The 23,917-nt window shown below is 35.7% G+C and overlaps 1 protein-coding gene across 2 annotated transcripts in view; it reads left to right on the top strand.

Moving 5' to 3' along the window:
* Positions 1 to 296: 296 nt before the first annotated feature.
* The window catches only part of LOC114364635 (uncharacterized), a 113,844-nt gene continuing 90,223 nt past the window's right edge, over positions 297 to 23,917 (top strand). For both annotated transcript variants that reach the window (XM_028320861.1, XM_028320860.1), the window contains exon 1: positions 297 to 505. The gene's annotated coding sequence lies outside the window, so the exon portion shown is untranslated. The remainder of the gene's footprint in view (positions 506 to 23,917) is intronic.

The raw sequence follows: 23,917 nt of genomic DNA, 5'->3' as shown, positions 1-23,917 counted from the left end.
CACTATTATTTCCGCCCGATAGAGAAACTCCGCACCCAATCAAGCAAATATCGACAATCTATCCCGAACGCCGATTGAACTGCGTAACTTCATCAAAAGAGCCGTTGTACGTCTTTGAAGCATCCGTATCTAACTAACTTGCCTTGCAGGCATCTAGATCCGTTTTTTCTTCCACTTTCTGTCCTTACAGCGCATACTTTATTTCTATTTGGCCGTACCGCGAGGTGAGCGGGGCGCGGGGCGGGTGCTAGGGACACGCGCGTTGGCGTCTCCCCAGCCAGTTGAGGCTGCGGCGAGCCTGCGAGCGCCTGTCACGGTCGCCACCCCCAAAAAAAGGACTGGTGACCCACCATAGTGTCAGTGATCGAGTGCCCGAAACGCACATGCGTGCGATGGAATGACCTGAAGTGACCACCCGTGACTTGTGATATAGTGCAACCGTACAAAGTTGAGTGAGTTGGTATCGAGAATCCATCGTAGTTGCAGTGCAATCGCAACGCTGCCGGTAAGTCGCGGTGTTTTCTGCGATAAAATTAGCATAGTAACAGGGTCCCGTAACAATTTGTACGAATGAGCAGCTCTGGGCCTGGATTAGGGACGTACGCGATACGGTTAATTAATCATACTCGTATCGCACGCACGGCTTTCCGAACGTTTGCTTGCCGTCAAATAAATAACCAGTAATTACTTCAAAGGTTAATGTGAATGGGAAAGGCAATCGTTTGGAATCTGTGCAATCAAATACTCGAGATTATCAAACGAAATTCCACCGGGTGGGTGAGATGATGAATGATAAAATCTAATTGGATTTCACGGCTTAAAAACACTTTTTTATGTTAAATAGCGAAAGAAAACAAATGAGTATCAAGCGTGAAGGTCGAGATATTATGCAAAAGCGTGTCGCATCGGAAAAGACGGTGTTTTTCAGGAATGTTAAACTGAAGACATTTACATTCAACGCGGTTTCTGTCTTATGAAATGCGATGGCAAGTTTATTACAGGTTTATATCATCATGGCTGTTGAGGCAAGAATATAAACTGTTATTTAAATTTTCTGAATTTAGAAATATTTGTAAACGTAACTTTAAAAAATCGAGGTCTGTTGAATAATACGCGTGGATTAACTATGGGAGTTTAGAAAAACAAATTGAAGTTTAATAACTTGTATAATTGATTTCTTTTATCATAATTATTTCTAACATGAGTTCCAATCATCGTTTTTTCACTATCAAAACCAGAATAGAGTTCCAGTTACTTAAATAACCTATGACTCTACAATATACATATTTCTTTTAATGGCGGACTAGTTCTTCATCCGCCTACAAGAAGGTACTCGTATTATATTTCTGAATCCATCAAAACAGTTTATCTGCTATTAAAGGGGCGTAGTTAAGGCATATTAACGGTCATTACACGAAAACCTTACTAGGTAGTTTCGTAACATAAAAATTGAATCTATTAACTTTTATGATATCGAAATGTTTCGGAAAAAATAGTTTAAACCAGTTTTACTCCTTTAGGGGTGGAGTGTCGTTTAATGCGTTCTTAGCGGATGTCTACACCCTATTCAGAACCTACCTGCCTAATTTTAAGATTGTAGGTGTCATAGTTTCTGAGGTTTCGTGATTAATCTGTGACTGGTATTTCGATTTTGTATGATAGAAGGAATCGAGCTTTATTTTACATTATAGATTATTGTAGTTTACAGGTTGTGCGTAAGGAGAGGAATGATAACACCGAAGACTGATTTATTAATTAAAATAATTCGTTTATATTCCCACGATTACATACCCATTACAGTAGGTTTAGGTGGCATAAGGCTGTATATTATTAACTTACATTATACGCATACGCAATGTAGGTAAGCTACGAGTATATAAGCGCAAAATGTTCAAAGATAAAAACAGAAAAAAAAACAAGCATGATGGGACTAAAGCTAACAGATGTTACATAGATCATGGAGCGTAAAGTGGCGCAACATTGCATGCTAGTAGAAATACAGCTTTATTCTTACAAATAGCTTTATTATTCAGATTTACGATAACGTGATCGAACCATTAATCACAGTTTTTGTGATTAAACACTATCAATTATGTTGAATTGCAAAATAAATAAAGCTTATTATAGAATTTCCAACAATACCCGCAGTTTTCCGATAATCGAGTAATATTGTAAAATAAAAATACAATAAAATATTTGGATGTGACGTTTTTCATTATTGCACATTGAATTTATTGAAAAGCGAATTATCCACGCTTTTACTATTTGAAAAAGTTATTTATAAAAGAAACCTCAACAAAAATGAAATAAATTGAAATCAACTTAATTCACCCATAAAATAGGGACGTCAAATTCAAATTCAATAATATATTTGCTAGAATACATAATCACATGCTCGTTTTACAAAGCAAATCTTACAGTTGAAGTTAAAGTAACAGGGAATAAGAATGTTGCCATGCCTTAGAGATCAGGTCTTATATTTATGAGACCCCTAGAGCAGCTGCAATGAGTAACCCATTTGTTACATTTTGGCATAGTAGTTTTGGAGAACATTACTCAACTATATCGTAGCGTCTACGCGTAGCATCTACGGCGTAGCATCTACGGCGTGGCATCTAAGACACATCATCATAGGCGTAGCATCTACGACACAAGCAATATCATCTTAGGGTTCGGACAAACCAACGCGATCACACCGCGATCAGCCGGCGTGCAGCGATGGCGACCAGACCTAAATGCATTGATCGCCATCGCTGCACGCCGGTTGATCGCGTTGGTTTGGCCGAACCTTTAGATGTAGCATCTACGGCGTAGCAACTACGGCGTAGTGTCTACGGCATAGCATCCTAGGCGCAGCAGCTACGGCATAGCATTTATAGCGTAGCATCTACAGCGTAGCTTCTACGGTGTGGCGTCTACATCGTAGCATCTATGGCGTAGCATCTATGGCGTAGCATCCACTGCATAGCATCTACGGCGTAGCATCATTTGCGATGTAGCATCGACGTAGATTGTAGAAGCATGCTAAAGAAAACGTGCTTAATTCCAATCCGAATATGTTAACGATTTCTATACGTGACAATTTTGAAGCTCCATCTTCAATAAAATATAGATTAAAAGCATTTTCGCTAACAGTTCAATTAACATTTTTAATATTCACTAAAACATTGACTCAAATTGATTTCAATCTTGTTTGCTTAACTAGGAATACAGTTTAATACGACATTGTTATCCAACTGTGATTGTGTTGCAAGCGACTGAGATAATTCTGTCAAAATAGTTTCACTAAGGGACAAACAGCTTTGCGACTCCAGCACAATTAGTGCTAATCGAGCCAGAAAGCGCTTTCAGGAAGCCGCTTGTTGGTGTTTTGGCAGATCTTAGCGATCTTGCCTCCATTAACTTGAGAGGTACTTGGTTTCAATGCATCCAGTTTGTTCTTAATGAAATCTATTAATTAAAGCTATGTTACTGTACACTGTTCAAACAGTACACTCACAAGTATAAGATCAAACAAATTCGTTGTGATTGTCACAAAAATGTTTTGATGTTGTTTTAAATTACACTAGCGTAAATTAAAATGAGGTTGCATGATCAATATTGAAAGCGAGGTTCTAATCTGAGTATTTTTTCTACCACATCAACTCCCAAGAAGCGAGGTCGAGGCGATTTATTACTTAACTACGAATAAAAGTCAACCATTGAAAGACATTAAGTTAATCTTAGACTTAGGGACTACACATCAAACAGAGAATGGGCAGCAGCGCTCTCTGAAAAACATCAATCTTTTAAACTGCGATCTCCAACCCGCCTGCCAAGCGTGGAGATTATGGCAAAACCCTCCACTATAGTGGAGGAGGCTCATAGTCCAGCAGTGGACTGTAAAGGGCTGTTGATGAAGTTAATCTATGGAAAAGTGGTAATAATTTGGTTTTCTGAAATTATTATCGGATTAAATATTACCAAAACCAGACTAATACATCAACATTAGAACAAGAATTCGAAGCCAAACCACCATTTTTCTTTCGTTAAAGCTAAAACCGCGAAAGTAAGAAGTTCAGTCACTTCGAAGTTGTTACTGACTGAAGTTCTAGTTGCGAACCACACTGTTACTATAGCATACTGCTTTAGACGGATAACCTTAAAGAAACCGTGAAAGTGCATTATAGTATCAATGTCCATGTAGCGAGAAGAAACTCGTAAGTGTAAACAAAATTATAACAATAATCACTACGAAAACATCTTGCGTTGTAAAGAAAACGAATACTTTATTTAAACGTTTTGGAATGAACATTTTAACATTGTATTCAAAACGTAGAGACGATGGATGTTGGGGCAGAAAAGTTCTCGAGTAGTGACCACTGGCCGGAAGACGTGGTGTGGGCAGGCCTCCCACTTGGTGGACCGACGATCTGGTGAAGGTCGCGGGAAGAGCTTGGAGCCTGGCGCAGGACCGGTCGTTATGAAAATCCTTGGAGGAGGCCTTTGTCCAGCAGTGGACGTAGAAGTTATTAAATCAGTGATCTGAAATACGAACCTATTATTAAATAATACACCGTTTCTCAAGCTTTGAAAAGACGTTGTAATCTTGTAATACCTACAAGAATAAATAACATTTTCAATAAGTACTTAAAACTAATCGAGTACCGAGACAGCGCGACGCTATTTGGCAAACTTAACTCGGTTTGGCTTAAATCCGGGAAGCCACTTTCATCTGGAACGCTACATCTTGCCTCTTACACTTTGAGCTCAATCGTTTATCTAGCTGAGATTCCTACGACGAACGTATTTGTTTTTGAACCCTAAATTCTTTATTAATTGAGTTTTAGGCTGGTTTGCACCATCTTTAACTCTGATAAAAGTAAAAAATCTGTCAGACTCCATACAAAAAGCAGCGGTTATCGTTGTAGTTATAGTCAAAGTTAGTTGGTACAACTCAGCCTTTGATTAATATCCAAATGTTGGCAAGTTTTGATTTATTTATTTAAGAAGTACAAAGCAGGTTACAGCCAAAATATGAATTTCAGATACAAATTGATTTTATGGGCTACGTTGTTACCCTAATTTAATCGTAATCTGATTACAAAGTCTGATAGTCTTGAATTTAATAAATCAATAATTATTTTCATACTCAAAAAGGAATTTTCAAAGGCATGCCGGTTAAGTCCTATTTTACAGGCTGTCTGGTATTTCAGATGTCCTTAAGTAATGAAAATTAATTACCATCTGGGAAGCCACAAAGTTTCCTATTTTATAAATAATCTCTTTTGTGTGGGATTGACAAATTGATGTAGATTTATGATCTTTATTAAACTACTTATTCAACAAGAAGAAAAATCTTTCCCCGAATTGGCCAACAACAATTGATCACAAAACTACTTAATTGGACCAAAATAAGATTTATAGCGACCATCTGTTGAAATGAGAACGATAAATAAGGCTGCCCACAAACATGGGCCTTGATATTTAATATTACAGCCACAATGGAATACTGAGCAGACAACAGCTTCGTTGTTTGTCCAACTCGACGGAAAATACTAAATGTATTACGCGAGCCACTGAAATAAAATAAAAAACGGAGAAGTGCGAGTCGGATTTCCACCCTACGGGTTGGGTAATATTAAAAATTCGACCAAAAAAGTCAATTTTTGCGTCGTGTACAAGTAGTGCTTTGATGTACAAATATAAAATGTAACTTATGTTTTTTTGTTTGAAAACCTTTAATAAAATACTTTTTGAGAAAATTTTATAACCTTTAAATAATAAAATTGATTAAAAAAATCCAAAATTGTCTATTTCTGTGCATCATTATAACGCCAATGATTGCAATAATGTTGTTTACATATTACCCAATAAACTACAACCTTATCCCGCTGCCTGACAGATAAGGAACTTTAAAAATATAGGACGTATCACTGGCAAGATAAGACTGTTCTGTAACATTTTACAAATAAAAAGTAATGGCTTTTTACGAACTAACGAAAGGAAAAACCGCGAGAGACAGGACTCGTGACTTTTATGAAACGGTTCTGGTAGCCGGGTGGGTAAATTAGTTCTGAGTTGTCAAGGCAGACTTTAAGTCTTACTGGGATTGGTTGCTTTTTGGAATTATTTTACTTCATGTTTTTTAACGGAGCGACCCAGTTCTGTGAGCAAATACTCGCAGATAGAACTGAAAGCTTCACCTTTTTTTGGTTTGTTTACGATAGCTAAATCACTTTGTATTATGAATCGATTCTTTAATAATCGAATAAGATTTATTTTTTGAAGAAAATTCACTTAGGTATTTTAGGTTCACATACATGACCAAATTCAAGGCATTTACTGTACTTTTCAAATATTCATAGGTACTGAACTCAGTCAGTCAGTCAGTAACATCAACTGATGTTGATATTAAATATAGAAAATACCTACATGTCAAGTTCTAATAATATGTTTAATGTGAGGACTAACTAAATCAAACCATGAAAAGGTAGATTAAAAAGGCTCTACACGTTTTGAAGTAAACGCAAACCAGGTATTTTTATGAAACTTCAACGTTAACATCTAATTACCTTATGTTTTGTCTAAGAAACTTACATGTTGTGAAATATTATTGAAACGTAAACAAAACATGTCACCACAATATCAGTAATCTATTGACTGTAACAGGCATTTAAGCAAAAAAGTTATCAATGTTTTACATAATAATNTGCATCATTATAACGCCAATAGTAATAATAATATGCAGTTTGTTATGATTGCGATAATGTTGTTTACATATTACCCAATAAACTACTACCTTATCCAGTTGCCTGACAGATAAACAAGGCAGAGGATTAATTGAGTCCAATTGCCACTATGGGTAATAAGGAACTCTAAAAATATAGGACGTATCACTGGCAAGATAAGACTGTTCTGTAACATTTTACAAATAAAAAGTAATGGCTTTTTACGAACTAACGAAAGGAAAAACCGCGAGAGACAGGACTCGTGACTTTTATGAAACGGTTCTGGGAGCTTGGTGGGTAAATTAGTTCTGAGTTGTCAAGGCAGACTTTAAGTCTTACTGGGATCGGTTGCTTCTTGGAATTATTTTACTTCATGTTTTTTAACGGAGCGACCCAGTTCTGTGTGCAAATACTCGCAGATAGAACTGAAAGCTTCACCTTTTTTTGGTTTGTTTACGATGGCTAAATCAATTTGGATTATGAATCGATTCTTTTAATAATCGAATAAGATTTATTTTTTGAAGAAAATTCACTTAGGTACTTTAGGTTCACATACATGACCAAAATATAAGGCATTTACTGTACTTTTCAAATATTCATAGGTATTGAGTTGATGTTGATATTAAATAATATTGAAAAGACCTACATGTCAAGTTCGAAAATGTATAATGTGAGGACTATCTAAATCAAACCACGAAAAAGTAGAATAAAAAGTCTCTACGCGTTTTGAAGGAAACGCAAACCAGGTATTTTTATGAAACTTCAACGTTATCGTCTAATTATCTATCAAAATCAAAAATATTTTGTTCAATTTTGACCACTAGCATGAACGTTAAAATACAGTAAAAAAGGTAGCCCTTAAGGAACACTTTGCATGTCTCCTTACCATGTTTTGTCAATCTAAAATACTTACATTTCCTTAATATTATTAAAACGTAAACAAAATCTTCGTAAAAACGTAATCTTTTGACTGGCATTTTAGCAAAAAAGTTATCAATGTTTTGCATAATAACNATAATAATGCAAGCATTTTAATTACTCGTCAAGCTGAAAAACCGTATCCATGATTTTCCATAATACCTAAATGGTAAGGTTCAAAACCGGTCAATTAATATTCGTAGTAACAATGTAACGTATACCTTTTTTTCACGCTCAATTTTGCGAAAATTAAAGCGGAATATTTGCATAATGTCCATGTTAATGACTTGTTCATTCATATTGCTATCTTCATGCTAATAAATATGGTTGCGTGGGTCAGTTTACGATGTAAATGTACAGTCTATACCACATTAGACTACATTTTTGTTCGAAAAGCACCCTTATCACAAGGAGGTAGGAGCCTACAGTGTTTAGGTTTATGTGACGTCTGTACTAACGTTTAACGACGATTTCGAGTTGTAAAATTTCGGATGTTTACGTTAGGACATTGAATTTGTTATTTACAAGCCATAATTCAGATGGTACAGTTAAATGCTTCATACAATCTTGGAGATGTAGAAGACATTTGGAATGTACAACCCGGTCAAGTTAACTGCGTACCTGGAGGTCGTGACGTCACATCGACGCTCTGGTACGAACGGAGCGAACGCGAGCAGATGTGCGGGTGAATGCGAGGAGAATCGCATTCCAGCGAGGTGCGCAGTTGACTGCGTCATACCTACACTTGTATGGCGATAGTCGTTTGATAATATTTGAAACGCCTTTAGTCACTATGTAACTAAATTCAGTATTTGATACTCGGTTTCAGTTAGTTCGGTTGCACCGACCACTATGCGGCAAAGGGGAACACCCCAGGTTTTTAGTGAGTTCGAGCCACACATAACCTGTCGTTCCCCCGGCGATAGGCATGGATAGGCCATTTTCCAGGGTAAAAGGTTGAGGTTAATGTCCTGAAAGCCTATACCTGCGAACATTTAACGTGTTTATAAAAGTATATCATTTTTCGAGTAACATTTTTAGGATTATTTATTTTAGCAACTAAATTATGTCTCTTCTTAATCCTATTGCATATCTACTTATATCAAACTGAAAATCCGTAAACATCTCCGTTCCGTATCTCATAAAACTTGAATAGAGTCGGCGTTCATGTTTTATTAGGGAGGGAAAGGGTAGAATCAATAACACCGCTGTGTGTAACGGGCAAACATTGCCTTTGGAGTCAGGCTACAGCTTAACTGGGAGGTCTGTATTGTACACAACAGTTGATAGACAAAAGGGCAATACACTTTAAGTTCTTTTAAGTTTTCTTTAAGGCTGAGTTGTACCACCTAACTTTGACCGTAACTGTAACGATAACCGGTGTTTTTTTTTGTATGGAGTTTGACAGATTTTTGACGTTTTACAAAGTTAAAGTAAGATGGTGCAACCCAGTCTTAGTCTTAGAGGCGGGTAGAAAAGAAATGAAAATTATCTTTATTGGTTTAAAATATGGTACAGAAATAGATGAAAATAAGTATGGTATAGAGAAATGTGTTTGTATTTCCATCAGGTCAGATGCGACAAAAGACAAAATGTGGGTGCGGAATGTACCCAGAGACCTTTTACACTAATTATTTGTCCAGTGCAGTGATTTCGCAGTGATTTCACAGTGAAGTTAGTGAGTATGCGTCGTTACATTGCAATTAATTTAATTAAATCAAATAGCTTTGGATCGGCGAGTGAGAGAGCTAGTTTGATAAGATGCATAGGTATTCTACTACTCGTAAAAGTACATACAGTGTCATGAATATACATACTTAGCCTTCAAGCGGGCGCGCGGTCTTTTGTAACGGCAGTGGTCGCGCGTAAACGAAAAGACCTATAGGGTCTAGTAGAGAACTAAAGCACTTATTTTCCAATAATCATTTATTATTTTGTACGCAGATATATTATGATTGTATTAAAGTCTTAAGTAATTTGAATTAAGTTAAAAGAAACAATTATTTAATCAATTAACATAACGCAAATATTATTTGGATCAATAACCAATTTTGGAATACAAAATCTTTTAAAATACCTCAGAATAGTTCATATACCTTGTAAAAACGATAAAAATGGCAAAATAATGATAAAACATAATTTCATATTTTTGGTTCAGTTTAGCTTGGTCTCTGAGCTCCGATTCACTCTCTTTTTCATATTATCGTAGTAATGCCTCTGTTATTTCACTTTGTACTAGCAGTCTAAGACTTATTTAATAAGAAAAAACAGTATTGCAAGCTTAATTCAATAATATTGGGTGATAGCCGAAGAAATGGTATGTCGCATAGAGAGTCGCGCGTAACCTTTTCGACGACGGGCGCGTGGCGTGCTTTCGACGCCGGCGCCGCGACTAAGACAACAGCAACCCATGGGGTGGGAAAAGCGCGGAGAGCTGAGGTAAGCTCTTTATTTCGCTCACAATGAGCAAGCGACAGGCTACTAAAAATGAGAAATATGTGTAACAAGTAAAAAAAAAGTTATGAACGAAAATGTGTTAGGCGCGGTCGATTCGACGCCGCGCGCCCGCTTGAAGGTTACAAAATTTGACAAACCTGTTCTAATGACCATGACAATTACTCCAGAATTATAAGGTTGTTATGTTAGAAGAACAATACTAATGAAACCAAATGAAAACAGTTACAAGTACCTGCGTAATGAACGGTCAAGGCAAGAATCGTCTTTAAATGATAATCAATATTAATAAGCAAGCCGTTCCGGTTTTGTTTTGGGTTGGATTCGAGGAAGATTCATCAGATCGATAGCAAAAAGCCGAGTCAGCTTCGGGCTTAGCCCGTAAATATTGCTTTGCAGTGCGGGCCACAGCTTGAACAAGGCCTACGGTTTTGTGTATCCATAAATTCTAACTGTGCTCTTTTTAATTAGATAGTTGAGTCTTTATTTTGCGCCATCTAAACTGAGTAAAGCTTGTATTGTTAGTAACTAGACAACTTTACCTGTTTTTTTAATACATTATTACAGAGGAAACAACTAGACAGGCACAAACAGATAAATCGTAAACATTTTTCAAAACTATTCTTAATATGTAACTACGATGTTAATTACTAACAACGCCACTCTTGTAGCCGAGTTTTGGGCTGACACAGTAGGTTTGTTGTCGACACGACAAAAAGAAGATTACGTTTACGATATTACCACTTTTTAAACAAATCGACTGCAATGATTTAAATAACCTCCTCCTTTTTAAAGTCAGTTAAAAATGAAAAGCTCTCTTACTCTAGCCAGAAAGATTCGTTGCTATAGATGGATATCATTTAAACCGGCATTGTTGCCTCAAAAAGACAATAAAAACGTCACAAGACTAAAACTACAAACGATCGTTGTCAAAGAAATGTACGCTTTAAATTCCCTGTGTACGCACAGTGTCCAATGAATAGCAACTCCGGCTCTGCTCTACAGAAGATTTATTAGAGCGACCGCGACTCTGAATTAAAAGAAAATACGAACAAAAACAAATGCGAAATTGCCAGCGACTGCGGACAAACTGACTCTCGATCCGGACACGCGGAGAATTCTAATATAGGAGCAAATTGGAAACGAAACAGGTATCGGAGCTAGTATTGGAACTGGTATTGTGGTATATGTAACGGTGACAAGAGCGTGTAATTAACATGTGGCGTGCACGAAAAATATTCTACGTTGAGTTGGAGCTGTGAATTATTTAGTGCCGGTTGAAATTGTATTGAACGAACATGTAGAGTAGGTAGGTATGTTAACAATAAAATAATTTTGTAGTTAAGACGTAAGTAAATAGCAATGTAATGAAATGATGTTCTCGTTTTTTATTGATGTGATGAGTACCTTGTGATGTGTAGTATTAAAAAATATAATGTTTATTTTTATTACTTTTTTTTTACAAAATATAAAATTTTTATTTGTGAAGCATAGGTAAAATCATAAAATGTAATGTAGTAATGAAGTAAGTAGCAAATGTATGTTATTTAAGAAGTTTCATTTGCTCCAGGTTCAACTGAACACATTTAAAATAATGTTTAAGTTGCGCTTTGAAATAATTCGTTCGTTCGTTTCGTTTCACCCGAAAGACGTCCACTACTGGACAAAGGCCTCCCCCAAGAATTTTCACAGACTTAAATTTGACCTAAGTTTAAAATAATACCTGCCTAGAATAAGTACCTTTAACTATAAAAGTGACTTAACGTATGGATCTCCATAATTTAAGTTAATAGTTGGCAAACGTGTACGCTCTAGTTTATTATGAAGTCGTTAAATGTCAAAACGAGGCACTAAGCCCATCATATTTGCCTGTACTCCGTAATCCACATGGGCCTATTCCAAGGATTAGGGCAGCTTTTCGGTGTTTAACTAATGCAGTGCGCCATAAAACCTTTAGTGAAATCTTTTATTCATGTAAGATAGCTCACCCTCCTTGTAAGACTTGATTATGTATTGTCACAGCTGTATGTTCATACGTTATAAAAATAATCGAATATTTTTCATCGTTCATTCTATTTTATTGTAGCATAAAATGGCCAGACGAAAAATAACAGCAAATACTTGAAAAATATTATCGGTGAACTATTTTATGTGTTTTATGCAGGTTTTGCTGAATATTATAAAACGTGAACGTAATTTTGTATTTTTATTAAAAATAGTTTTATCTACGTATGAGGAGCTGCATGGAATATTTGGTGAATAACAGAAAAATATTTGATTTTGATGGATAAGAGTAAAAAATGGTATCGTACAATTACCTATGAAGAGTTTCGTGATGAACACACTCCACAGATACTGTTGTTTTTAACCAGGCAGCCAGGATTTTTTTATTTTAAAAGAAATTAGAAACCAAAAATTTCAATGAGGGTTCTAAGAATAAAGTTATTTGCATGAATTTTCAATGCCTAAACCTCAGCTCTATAATTAGTAAGGCTAAATCTGCATAAAATGAAATCTTACAGTACCTACCCAAACCACAAATATCCAACTGATGGATTGTCTCACACATCTCTCACTTCTCTGTTATTTTACTGGTCCCAGGTGTGGCTAGAGATAGGCACAAATTATTCGGAGTATGTCCTAACTATTCGCATCGGCAATGGGTAATATGGGTATCCCTATGAAATACCGTACGCATTCCAGCGGGACCGCCGAACATCCGAAGGGCACGAGACAAAGGCTTTTTTCCGCGTGTATGTGGAAGCCATTTTGAAATTGCTGAATTGACAGCACTTACTCTGAATTAACCCCTTCAAATATGAGTGAGTGTCGCGTGCACTTTTAGGGCTTCTGACCAGTACAACGAATCATATGATATCGATACATACAAGAAAATATTATTATTACGCTTTCACGGCATGTACGACAACAATTACGATTAATTACGTGCCTTAAGCATTCCTAGTATGTAGTATTATTTAGTTGTAGTAGGTAGAGTACTTAACAACTTTATGTTTTGGAGAAAGTACCAATGAATTGTGTTCCAAAAAAGGCAACGAAAAATATTGTTTTTCAAAGATGATAACAAAAGCATCAGTAAGTTTTTAAATTAAAACTTTCAAATTGAAATTGAAGCGCAAAAGTATTTTTAGAAATACTGCACTAGTTTTACGAAAGCTTTCGAGCGTAAAATTCTCTAGTAAATAATATTATATCTACTGACCATCCAGAAAGATGAATTCTCCAAAATATTAGACCATGCGGATATTCAGGGTATACCAGGGCAGCAGAAAAAAGTAAGAGTCATAAATAAGACTTTACGCCCCTGGGTGATATCGCTTTTGTCCCGACTGGTGGTCATTGCAGATAGAAGATGGAAGTTGAATAATATACATGTAGAAGCATTTATATACATTTATATACTTTAATGTAGAAGCATTTGAAGGAGAGTTATAGTTCATTTTATACTGATAACTTGATATGTTTATATTTATTGTAAACAATATTCTAGAGATAATGGATTATACAACATAATTTAAAACTCTATAAATAAAATACACATGTGGAGATTGTTTATATAACAGACAGTATTGGAATGTACACAATCTTATTTCAGCGAAAGGCATTGAAAAATGTACAAGACTTCGAGTAAGGACATACGACGATAATGATACAACATTGTGGGTTAATTTGGATAGTAGTAAAACTTACCTACTTAGCAATAGCTAAATGTAATAACAGTTCTTGCAAATGAGAGATACTCATTAAAACCACCCTATCTCACCAAAACCACTACGCATTATGTGTACAATATTAATTCCCTCTGACCTCAACTGTCACAGAACACGTAAAATTAATGGGAATTCGTACAAACGATTCTCGTGCATTCCTGAATTTCTATTACAGAACTGTAATAGCAACATCATGTTACGTATTACCGCGCCTCGCGACATGTAAGATTACAATCTTCATTGAATATATTAGTTTGTACATGAACCAAATTATACAGCCAAGACATTTTGATTACGCGCTAATTCTGCTATCACTCTCTTTCGATTGTCTACGTTAACTATATATATGAGACAGCTTTTTCTTTATGGGCTTATGAGCTGCTAAAGATTCCATCTTTGTAGTGATATTTTTATTTTATTTTACGGTAATCTGNGTAATCTGTTTTTACGTTCAACAATATTATCCTCTATCTCTGGCTCCTAAAGTCTGTAATTTATAGATAGGAGTAGCCGTGATGATTAGGAAACCTTTTTAAAACACGCTTCGCTTAGTTCTTCAAATTGTAAACTTGAAACGGTAAAAATTAAAAGAAGCCTTTAAATGTCTCACTACAGACACAGACATGCAAAAACTGTCTTACTACAGACATACACTGTAAAGCCTTGATTACACATACCGAGTAAACGGGTGAGAGCACTGTCTCGCTCGTTTGCTCGGTACGGTGATCAAGGAATAAGGGTCTCGACTCTACGAAGGAGCCTAATGCGGCATGGATGAATTAGCTGTTAAGATTTTATCAAGCCAATTAATAATTTACTCATTTTTGTTACTAAAACGAGTAACAGCTCGTGGCCGTGGCTTTGACTTCGCCGAATAATAACTTCCGTGGTATTGTTATTTTCTTTCTTGAATCCATACCATTTTTCATCGTAATCTATTTAGCGGTTTTGGAGTGAAAAGGTAGTAATTATTAGCTATTGCCTTGTATTATATTTTTTCAAACAACGAATCTACTTTTTCTGAGTAGTAGGTAATTGAAGAAAATTAATTTTCATAAAATTTACTTCAAGTCATATTTTTCTTATACCAAAAGATAACATTTCTTTAGTAGCTAGGCTGTAAAAACGGAAAAACATGTTTTCCAAACCGAGTTCTTAGGTAGTTATTTTATTCCTCATCGTATTTTCCTGGAGCTGAGCAAATTAGTCAAGTGAACTGGCTCGTCAAACCAGGCGTTGAGGGCCCACACGGTAACGCCGAGTCATTTCCGCGAAACACATTTACCGCGTGCCCGCGACCGAAAATTATGCGGACGTAATAGTGCAAGTACCGGTATAAACCGGTACCAGGTATAGTGTATAAACACTTACACGCACATGCGATTAAAAATTATATAATTTTTGGGGAAACAATGTCAGANATGTCAGATTTTTCAAACAAAAAAAACCATCTATTACGTCTATTAAACTGGCTCGTCAAACCAGGCGTTGAGAGCCCACACGGTAACGCCGAGTCATTTCCGCGAAACACATTTACCGCGTGCCCGCGACCGAAGATTACACGGACCTAGTAGTGCAAGCCGCCAAACACACGCATATTATACTTTTAAATATTTTGGTATTTTTTCAGGGAAAACACATAAGTCAGATTTTTGAAACAAAATAGACCACCTCTATGATTCCAGTCGACAACATAACATGTAGATGTTTTGTTGCTTTTGAAAATATTGCTACCTTGTGAACCGTTTTCTGCTTAACCTAATTTATCTATCTACAGTATTAAGAGTACTTTCCCTCCACGTAGCATTACAAAATTACACCCTGTATACTTTTTCACGGTGGTTTGTGCCAATGGAACCTGTTATTTGGAGAACAATCATCCTCGAACGTGCCTTTTTTTACTTGATTGTGGCGTGTTGAAGTGTTAAGAGTCGACGCAATCTCTTTGTCTTGGAAATTGTTATTGAATCAACTTATCCATACGATAGTGGCTTGGTGTTAGCGGCTTTATTTCAAACGAAACTTGTCAACGACTTCATTTTGGTTCAAACTAAACAAACTATGTATAAACTACTTTGTATGACTACGATACAAGTACTACCTTAGAAGGAAATAGGAAGTGATACCTACGAATATCATAATAGTAGTAGGTATGTACTTAACCTGCAAAAAAGGCCCGGTTCCTTTTGTTATGAAGCATAACGATGTTGATGTAATAAGTTCTATGAAAGCAATCTGAGTATCATAAAAATATCACGACAGCCAAAAATACTCAAACAAATTTTTCTTTTTAGTAATAAAGGTAGGCGGAAATTGCATTCCAAACGAAATTGTCTTTGACGTTGTAAAAATGATACGCATTTATATCCTACTCCAGGTTTTAATTGAATATTGTCGTCAAATTCAGATTAAAACGTTGGCACTTATCTTGCAAGTTCTTTTTAAATAAAAAATCCAGAACCGATGCATCTCCGTGATCTCTTAAACATTGTTCTGCACTTAGTGGACATTACGACTTTCTTTTGTTTCACTGTACCAGCTCACGAAGGAAACTTCAAACGAAATTAAAATACAAAGCAATTTTCTTTCGCTGACTCCTCTCCTCAACTTAATCTTTTTGTAATTGGAGATATACGAGTAAAATTAACATAATTAACTTTTTCGCATCAAGTAGGCTTCGGTCTAGAGATTGAGGCTTCCTTTTCTGGATTTAATTCTGTTTTGATTTTTCCAACCCCCCGCATCCATCTTTGCGGGCTTTCAAGCTTTGGGACTTACGATAAAGTTTTATTAATGCCAATATATAATCATGGTACTTAATTTTGTTTTCGCGCCTACATCTGCTATTCTCGGAAGACCTTGAGCGAAGGCAATGGCGCTGTAAATATTTTATGTATTAGCTAACGCGGAAAAAGCTTCTTGCTGATAGAAAGACTTTACGTGATGACGTATTAGATTCTTATTTCAGCAAAGTGCTGACTTAGCCATTTCGCTTGTGAAAAGAAAAAGTAAAATTTTTTCGTTCGCACGAGTGATCTGTTTGATGTTCCGAGTAACTTTTTATGATAACGATAAACTGACAAAAATGGATAGCTGAAGTTAGTGTTTGTGTTATTTTTAAAATAAATCTAGTTTGGAATAGAGGGAACAAATTCAAGATAAATATTTGTAGTGAACTCGACACTTGTTACTTGAAGTTTGTTAGTCTACTTTAGTTCAAGGAGTAATTATTAAAAGTTTAGTTAACCAATAATATGTTAACATTGTAGTGACCATAATACACTAATTCTGTTATATTAATTTATGAAAGTAACTTACTTGTCAAACAAACCGGGAACTACATATATGTAGAAACAGAAAATAATTAACGCTTGAAGAAACTCACGCTAAATGAAAGGCGCCAAATTAAAGACCGCAACCGTAACTTCTGATAAGTATTTCCCTAGCTAGTAAAGAAAAGAAACGTCAGATAAACTTGATAAACCGTCCGTAGTAAACCTGAAACATCACGTCCCAAACCGCTATCCAATCGAAAGACAGACATTTCTCAAACTCGGTGGCAACCTTTGTAATCGATACGATGGTTTTTGCCCATTCCACGTACGCAGACGATGACGCAGCGATTCCGATCCGAGGCCTTGCCGACTCATTGCCGTTTCACGACCGGCTTTCTCGATCCCAATCTATAAGGAGCACAATCGCAACTATTCAATTTATAGTGTGGGGTGCCAAATGAAAAAAAGATAATGCGAAATTGAATGCGTAAGATGCGTATTTTTGTTACCCAATATTGTTTTATCTGCTCATCTTAGAACGAATCGAAAAAATGCGAATGCGAAAAGCTTTGCTTCGAAGATATTGAATATGATTTAGTAAGTAAATAAAATAAGCTTCACCAATCTTGCAAAAGAACATTTTGATATTACGAGTATACTCGTAGGTACGTATAAAAGCGAAAGGTCACATCATAAAATCTCAAAAACTACAAGTGCTAGGAATCTCAAAATTTGCATGGGGTTCCTTTTAGAACGTAGATGCTCAATAAGATGGGATTTTGAGAAACTCCACCCTTAAGGGCGTAAAACGGACCGCTTAGTACCGTTATTACCTAGTGAGACTAGAATAGTTTTTGGTACTACTTAGCACATTAACAAAATTACCAAAGCCTATTGGATCGGCCTATAAATAAACCTACACAATACAAAATCATATTTCAGATTGAAAGAGCATTTATTTAATGAAATGGCAGTAACACGATTAATTCGTAAGGTAAAAATAAAGATATTGTTTCCCTATTTTAGGCACAAAACCATCAATCTGTAATGTTTCTTTTAGGCCTAATTTGCTACAATTATAGTCTATTCATATTTAATAACGTTAGACAATATGATGCCTAAATAACCGTCAGAAATGGCAGTTACAGTCTGCTCTATTACAATAATAGTAGAATTATAACTTATATGCCTAAAAATAGAGCCGTATTTCTATATCATATTGTGAGCTATGTATTGATAAACGGTTTTTCTACGTCTAAGTTATTAGTATTAACGGACTTTATTGTAGAGTTTTAATACAACATAACAAAAGCTTTAAAATGAAAAATATTTTAGAGTAAATATTTTCAGCATATTTACGATTCTAGTATATCGAATATTAAATAATAAAAATTTATAAGAGTAGGTAACATTTGAAATACATAATATAAACCTACGAGTATTTTTAAATTTTCTCCACATAATTAACAATTAGATACAAATAATACGTATTGTTCGTAGAAATTTTCTTTCAAAATGATTATTTTTGTTTCAGGCCTTACGCTTCACTCACGGTATTCATTGTTGTAACAAGTTTGCAAATACAGGCCTGTAGAAACGTAGAGCCTACATTATTAGTACATACATTTACTGTAATTACAAAAACAAAATATGAAAATTCATGGTTCTAAAATTCAGACAAAAGAACAACATGTGAATAATGTAACTGTCGGCCGTTTGGTGTAGTGGTTCGGAACGGATTCCTCCTACTATTCCAGAGGTTGCGGGTTCGATTCCCGTACAGTACAAACATATGTGTGCATGAACATATTTTGTTTGTATTGGACTGGGTGTTTTCTATGTATAATATGTATGTATTTACAAAAAAAACAAAAAAAAAGTATTTAAGTATATATATATATATATATATATATATATATATATATATATATATATATATATATATATATATATATTTATATTTAGTTTTTTACACACATAAATGACCTCATATTAATCACATTTACCAAATCATGCGGTAAATTATTCATAATAACCGGCGATTATTCATAATTTTCACATTTATCACTTTGACCGTAACATATATTATATAGTTTATATCCGTTGTCTAGTACCTACCCATAGTACACAAGCTTTGCTTAGTTTGGAACTAGAAGCGTAGTGTAAATAATAAATATTTATTATTTATTTATTTATTTATTTATTTATTTACATACACACACATTTACTATTGTTACAGGCTAACCCAATATAATAGTAGTGCCAATCTTTTACCATAATTCAAATAATAATAATTTATTATTATTATAACTATAGTGAAGTAGGTAGTGACAAGTCTAGCGCCTAAACTTAGTCAGTACCTGAGGTATGGCAGCAGCAGGGGAGGGGTGATATTAACATATTATAACATGACAGAGCATAAAAATCTGAAGTATTATCTAAAGTCTCGCTGACGTTTGACGTCCCTCCCGTGCCGGTCCCATGCCTCAGGCACTCACTAAAGGCCCGGTTTTTTTATTCGTAATTAAAATAACCAATAGTCAAATTTGACAGATGTCAAATGACAAGTGGTTAAATATCAGAAATAAATGTTTTTCGAACAATGGTTAGCTTGACTTTTAGGCTGAGTTGCACCACCTGACTTTAATAGTAACTTTAACGATAACCAGTGTTTTTAGTATGGAGTTTGACAGATTTTTGACGTTTATCAAGGTTAAAGTGACATAGTGCAGCCTTAGTAACTTTTTTAACTATTAGTTAACATTTCGTTAATATTTAACCATTAGTAGCAAATTTAACAATTTTTATTTAAACTATGAATCAAAACTGGGCCTAAGTTAAGTACTAGGTACCTATAGGTATCAGCGCCAACTCTTGTTGGACCATTCGGTGCGGGTCAATGAACTCGCTCCAGAAACAAAGTGGAAAGGTTTTTACGTACATCTGTATTTATGGCTCGGCGTGTTCAGTTATGCTGTTAAGTGCCTGGAGCGTGAAGCTGATATCTGCTTTTGATGTACAAACAACGGCAAGTCAAGCCTTGTGGCGTTTTATGGTGTGATAGATTCGATTTTGCAACAAAAATGTAGCCTGATGTGGTTTCTATATCGTATAGGGAGACGTAGCGTAGCTAGGTACTGCGTGAATATTTATTAATTTGAACTTTTTACACATACTCGTACATAAAAGTAATGCATTGTGGCGGAATTCCGGATGGCATTCTCTGCCAGTCAACCATGGGCCATGCATAGATATTAATATAAGGTATATTCAGTGTATTCTCCTTCTTGTCGTGTCGACGGCAAACCTACACAGTGTCAGTCCAAAACTCCGCTACAAGTGTATTGATTTAATGGAAATAATTGTAATCTTTGGGTTTATTATCATAAGTACCATAATTTGGTGGATTTTTTTTATAAAACATTAGTATTTTCTTCAAAAAGTCGATGAATGAACTGAAAACCATAATTATTTTACCCTTGGTACTATTTCTATTCTGTTATTTTAGTTAGTACAGTTAGATAACTACACAGAGCATCAATTAATGAAACAGTGAAAGGGATTTGGCAAAACATTAATATAACCTAACCAGATGAATCGTATTACAAATGTAATATCTATGTTTATGTAACATGAAGAAATAATGCGTGTCGTGACGAAATAATCTACTCAGAAATAAAACGCGGCGCTACCGCACGCACCACGGTGTGACAGGTCGTGGTAGCCTGTCACCCGTGAATGTAAGCACACGTTTTGTCCAAACATTCGGCTGCCGAATATATTCGCTGAATTGATCGCAATATTATAATGGGTATCAGTATTTCTCATTTTATTTACAATAATATTACACAGCATATTTTTTCAACCTCGTCCCTACCCACATAAGCTAACTAAATTTTTGTGTTACCCACTCCTAACACACGCATATAATTTAGATATCCACCTACAACAACCTCAAGAATCTAAAGGATTTGAAGAGTTTGAACTCTTGAAACGACAGCTCGACATTGAATACTGTAGGACCATTTTGGTCTCTAACTACGAGTAACATATAACATCCGTAAACGAATTAAACTCGCTGACATAGCCCAACGGATTAGCTAGCTGAAGTGGCAATGGGCAGGGCACATCGTATGTAGAACTGACGGCAATGCGGCAGCAAGGTTCTGGAGTGGAGGCCACGTACCGGAAAGCGCAGCGTCGGATACCACCACCACCCATAAGGTGGACCGACGATCTCACAAAGGTAGCAGGAACGCGCTGGATGCAGGCCGCCACCAACGGGTAATAGTGGAAATAATTGGGTGAGGCTTTTGTTCAGCAGTTGACGTTTTATGACTGAAATAATGATGATGATGAACTAATATTGAATCGCACAAAAACACTTCTTTGATCAGAGAAATGTAGCATAAAAGTTCACGGTTGGGAATGTAATATAATTTGTAGCATTATTATGCAAAAAAGTTGTACAAAACCGGCTACCTGTTTCACTAATTTGAAGCCACAAAAATGTCAGTGGCGCTACAATATAAGGCGGCCACTGAGAACTATGGGCGGTTACACTATACGGTTTCTTTATTATTTGCGATTCCTTTGTTCATTGTAATTTTCCGTTTCTGTTTTTCTCATTTTTTCAGATAACTAAGTGCTATATTTGTAGTCAGTAGGTATTAACCCGATGAGGATGGGCCGGATAGGTCAATTTGCATTATGATTTAAGCTCTATAGATATTTAGATAATCCTATTAGTTATAGTTCTTGCAACTCACGAAGGCGAGTGAGCTTTACATATGTATAGTATAATGTCTATCAAAACTTTTGAAAAACGAACAGTGTGCCTACCATGAGTTTACGTTAGGTGAGCTCGCTAGCGAATACGTCAAAAAATTCTATGAAGATTTTATTTCTTGAAAGTAGCCGCTAGGGGCGCTGCACAATATGTCATACATTTAAATGTCATTTTTTTACGCAGTCGCTAGCGAGCACACCTAACGTAAACTCATGGTAGGCACACAGTAGCGAGCCACCACACATGTAAAGCTCACTTGCCTTCGTGAATTGCTACAACTATAGACGAATTACTGCAGCGATTGCAATGCTGTTTTTCAAGACTAGAAAACTGTTCTGCATTTACCTACTCTTTACCGTCTAATATCATTATACAAAGGGCTTTACTCTTGCTCTTTACGTAACATTTTAGTCTACGCTAAATCTAATAGCTTAGCCGATGATTAATGGTTGAAATCGTTTTAGAATACAGGCCTAGTGTCAAGGCATTTGTACACATAAATGATGATCCGGTTAAAACATTACTGGAAAGTAGAACAGCTGTCATCCGTAATGTACCTTACAAATTGATGTTTCATCAAACTTAACACTGTAGGATCTTAAGTAGTCTTAATAAGGGTGAATTTACAACAAAACTTTATACTTGTAGTCTGATATGCTGTCTTCTGTACGTTCGTTTGCCTCGCAGATACGAAAATCATTTGTTCAGAGGTTACTTAGTTCGATTGGGTGCCTCAAGATTGATTACTCCATGTCTAAACGTAATGGAAATTGACTGCGTTATCGCTGTTTCTTTTCTAATGTCATTGTTTACTTGAGCTTTTAGATAAAATATGTTTATGTAAACAGACGTGTCATTAGAAATAAAAATAATCAAACATAAAAACAAATAACAATCGCTTTTATTTATCGCAGCAAATTATTCCTCAAGTATACAAGTACCAAAAGATGTTTACAAATGTACGAGGCGCATAAATTTGTTCACCCCACCACACAATTATGGATACGTCCTGACTGCGCCCCGAATATCGCAATGATTAAGCATTACAGACGAGCATGCGACTGTTTGATGTTTCATAGCAAAATAATAAAAATATCGGTAGCATATACTTGAAAAATAAATAGTGAAAACAAGATAAACACGAAACATGTTCACTAATGCAAAGGAATAAAACTAACTTTTAAAGCCAAAATAACTCGCAGAAAAACAAAAACAATGAATGAAATAACGAACAAATACCTACCATTCCTTGTAATATGAAAAGGCTTGTACAAATCATATTAAGTTCACTCCACACAATTAAGAATACATTTCGAACTACGCCCTGTTTCCTAGCAAAACAGGGCGTAGTTGGAGAATGGGAGACAAGCATTTAAGACAACCCAAGCACGCGATATTTAACAGATCTAACCATAAGCTACATTTAGTAATCCTAATAAAATGCTTATCGCAAAACGCAAAAATACTAGGAACATGTTTACAGCTCTCTACAAAAAAGAAACATGAAAGAAAAGACGGAAAAACAAAACACAAAAGAAAAAACACACAACCATACCTTCCCTTGTAACAAGTACCAAAACATGTTTACAAAGGTACAACTCGCATAAATTAGTTCACTCCGCCACACAATTATTATGAATACATTTCGAACTGCGCCCGTCTGTTTCGCCATGATTAAGCATTAAAGACAAACGGTGAGCACGCGACGTCTAACGGCTGAATGCGAGCGAAAACATTGATTGCCGTAATACGGGTGAGATATCCACGCTTCAAGACCGCCAGTGTTATGAGAGCTATAGGGTGGCCATGCGTCAGAACGTTACGGTATTTATGTTTCTTGTCAGAACGTTCCGGTACTTACTTACTGGTTATGTTTCTTTGTCAAAGTTAGTCCTATTTTTTACTTTTCCTTTAGTTGTTTTGCTTGTCATATTTTTTGTAAGATTTTCAAGTTATTCAGATGTTTTTACGTTTCTGGAACTGAAAAATCTGACTTGTGACCATTGTACTAGTAGAACGTAAACAACAGGCACAAAATCA

The sequence above is a fragment of the Ostrinia furnacalis genome, unplaced genomic scaffold, assembly GCF_004193835.3.
Source record: "Ostrinia furnacalis isolate ACB-3 unplaced genomic scaffold, ASM419383v2 OfSCF7454, whole genome shotgun sequence".
NCBI classification, from domain to species: Eukaryota; Metazoa; Arthropoda; class Insecta; order Lepidoptera; family Crambidae; genus Ostrinia; species Ostrinia furnacalis.
The sequence above is the reverse complement of the archived record's forward strand: the minus strand, read 5'-3'. Positions and strand labels throughout refer to the sequence as shown.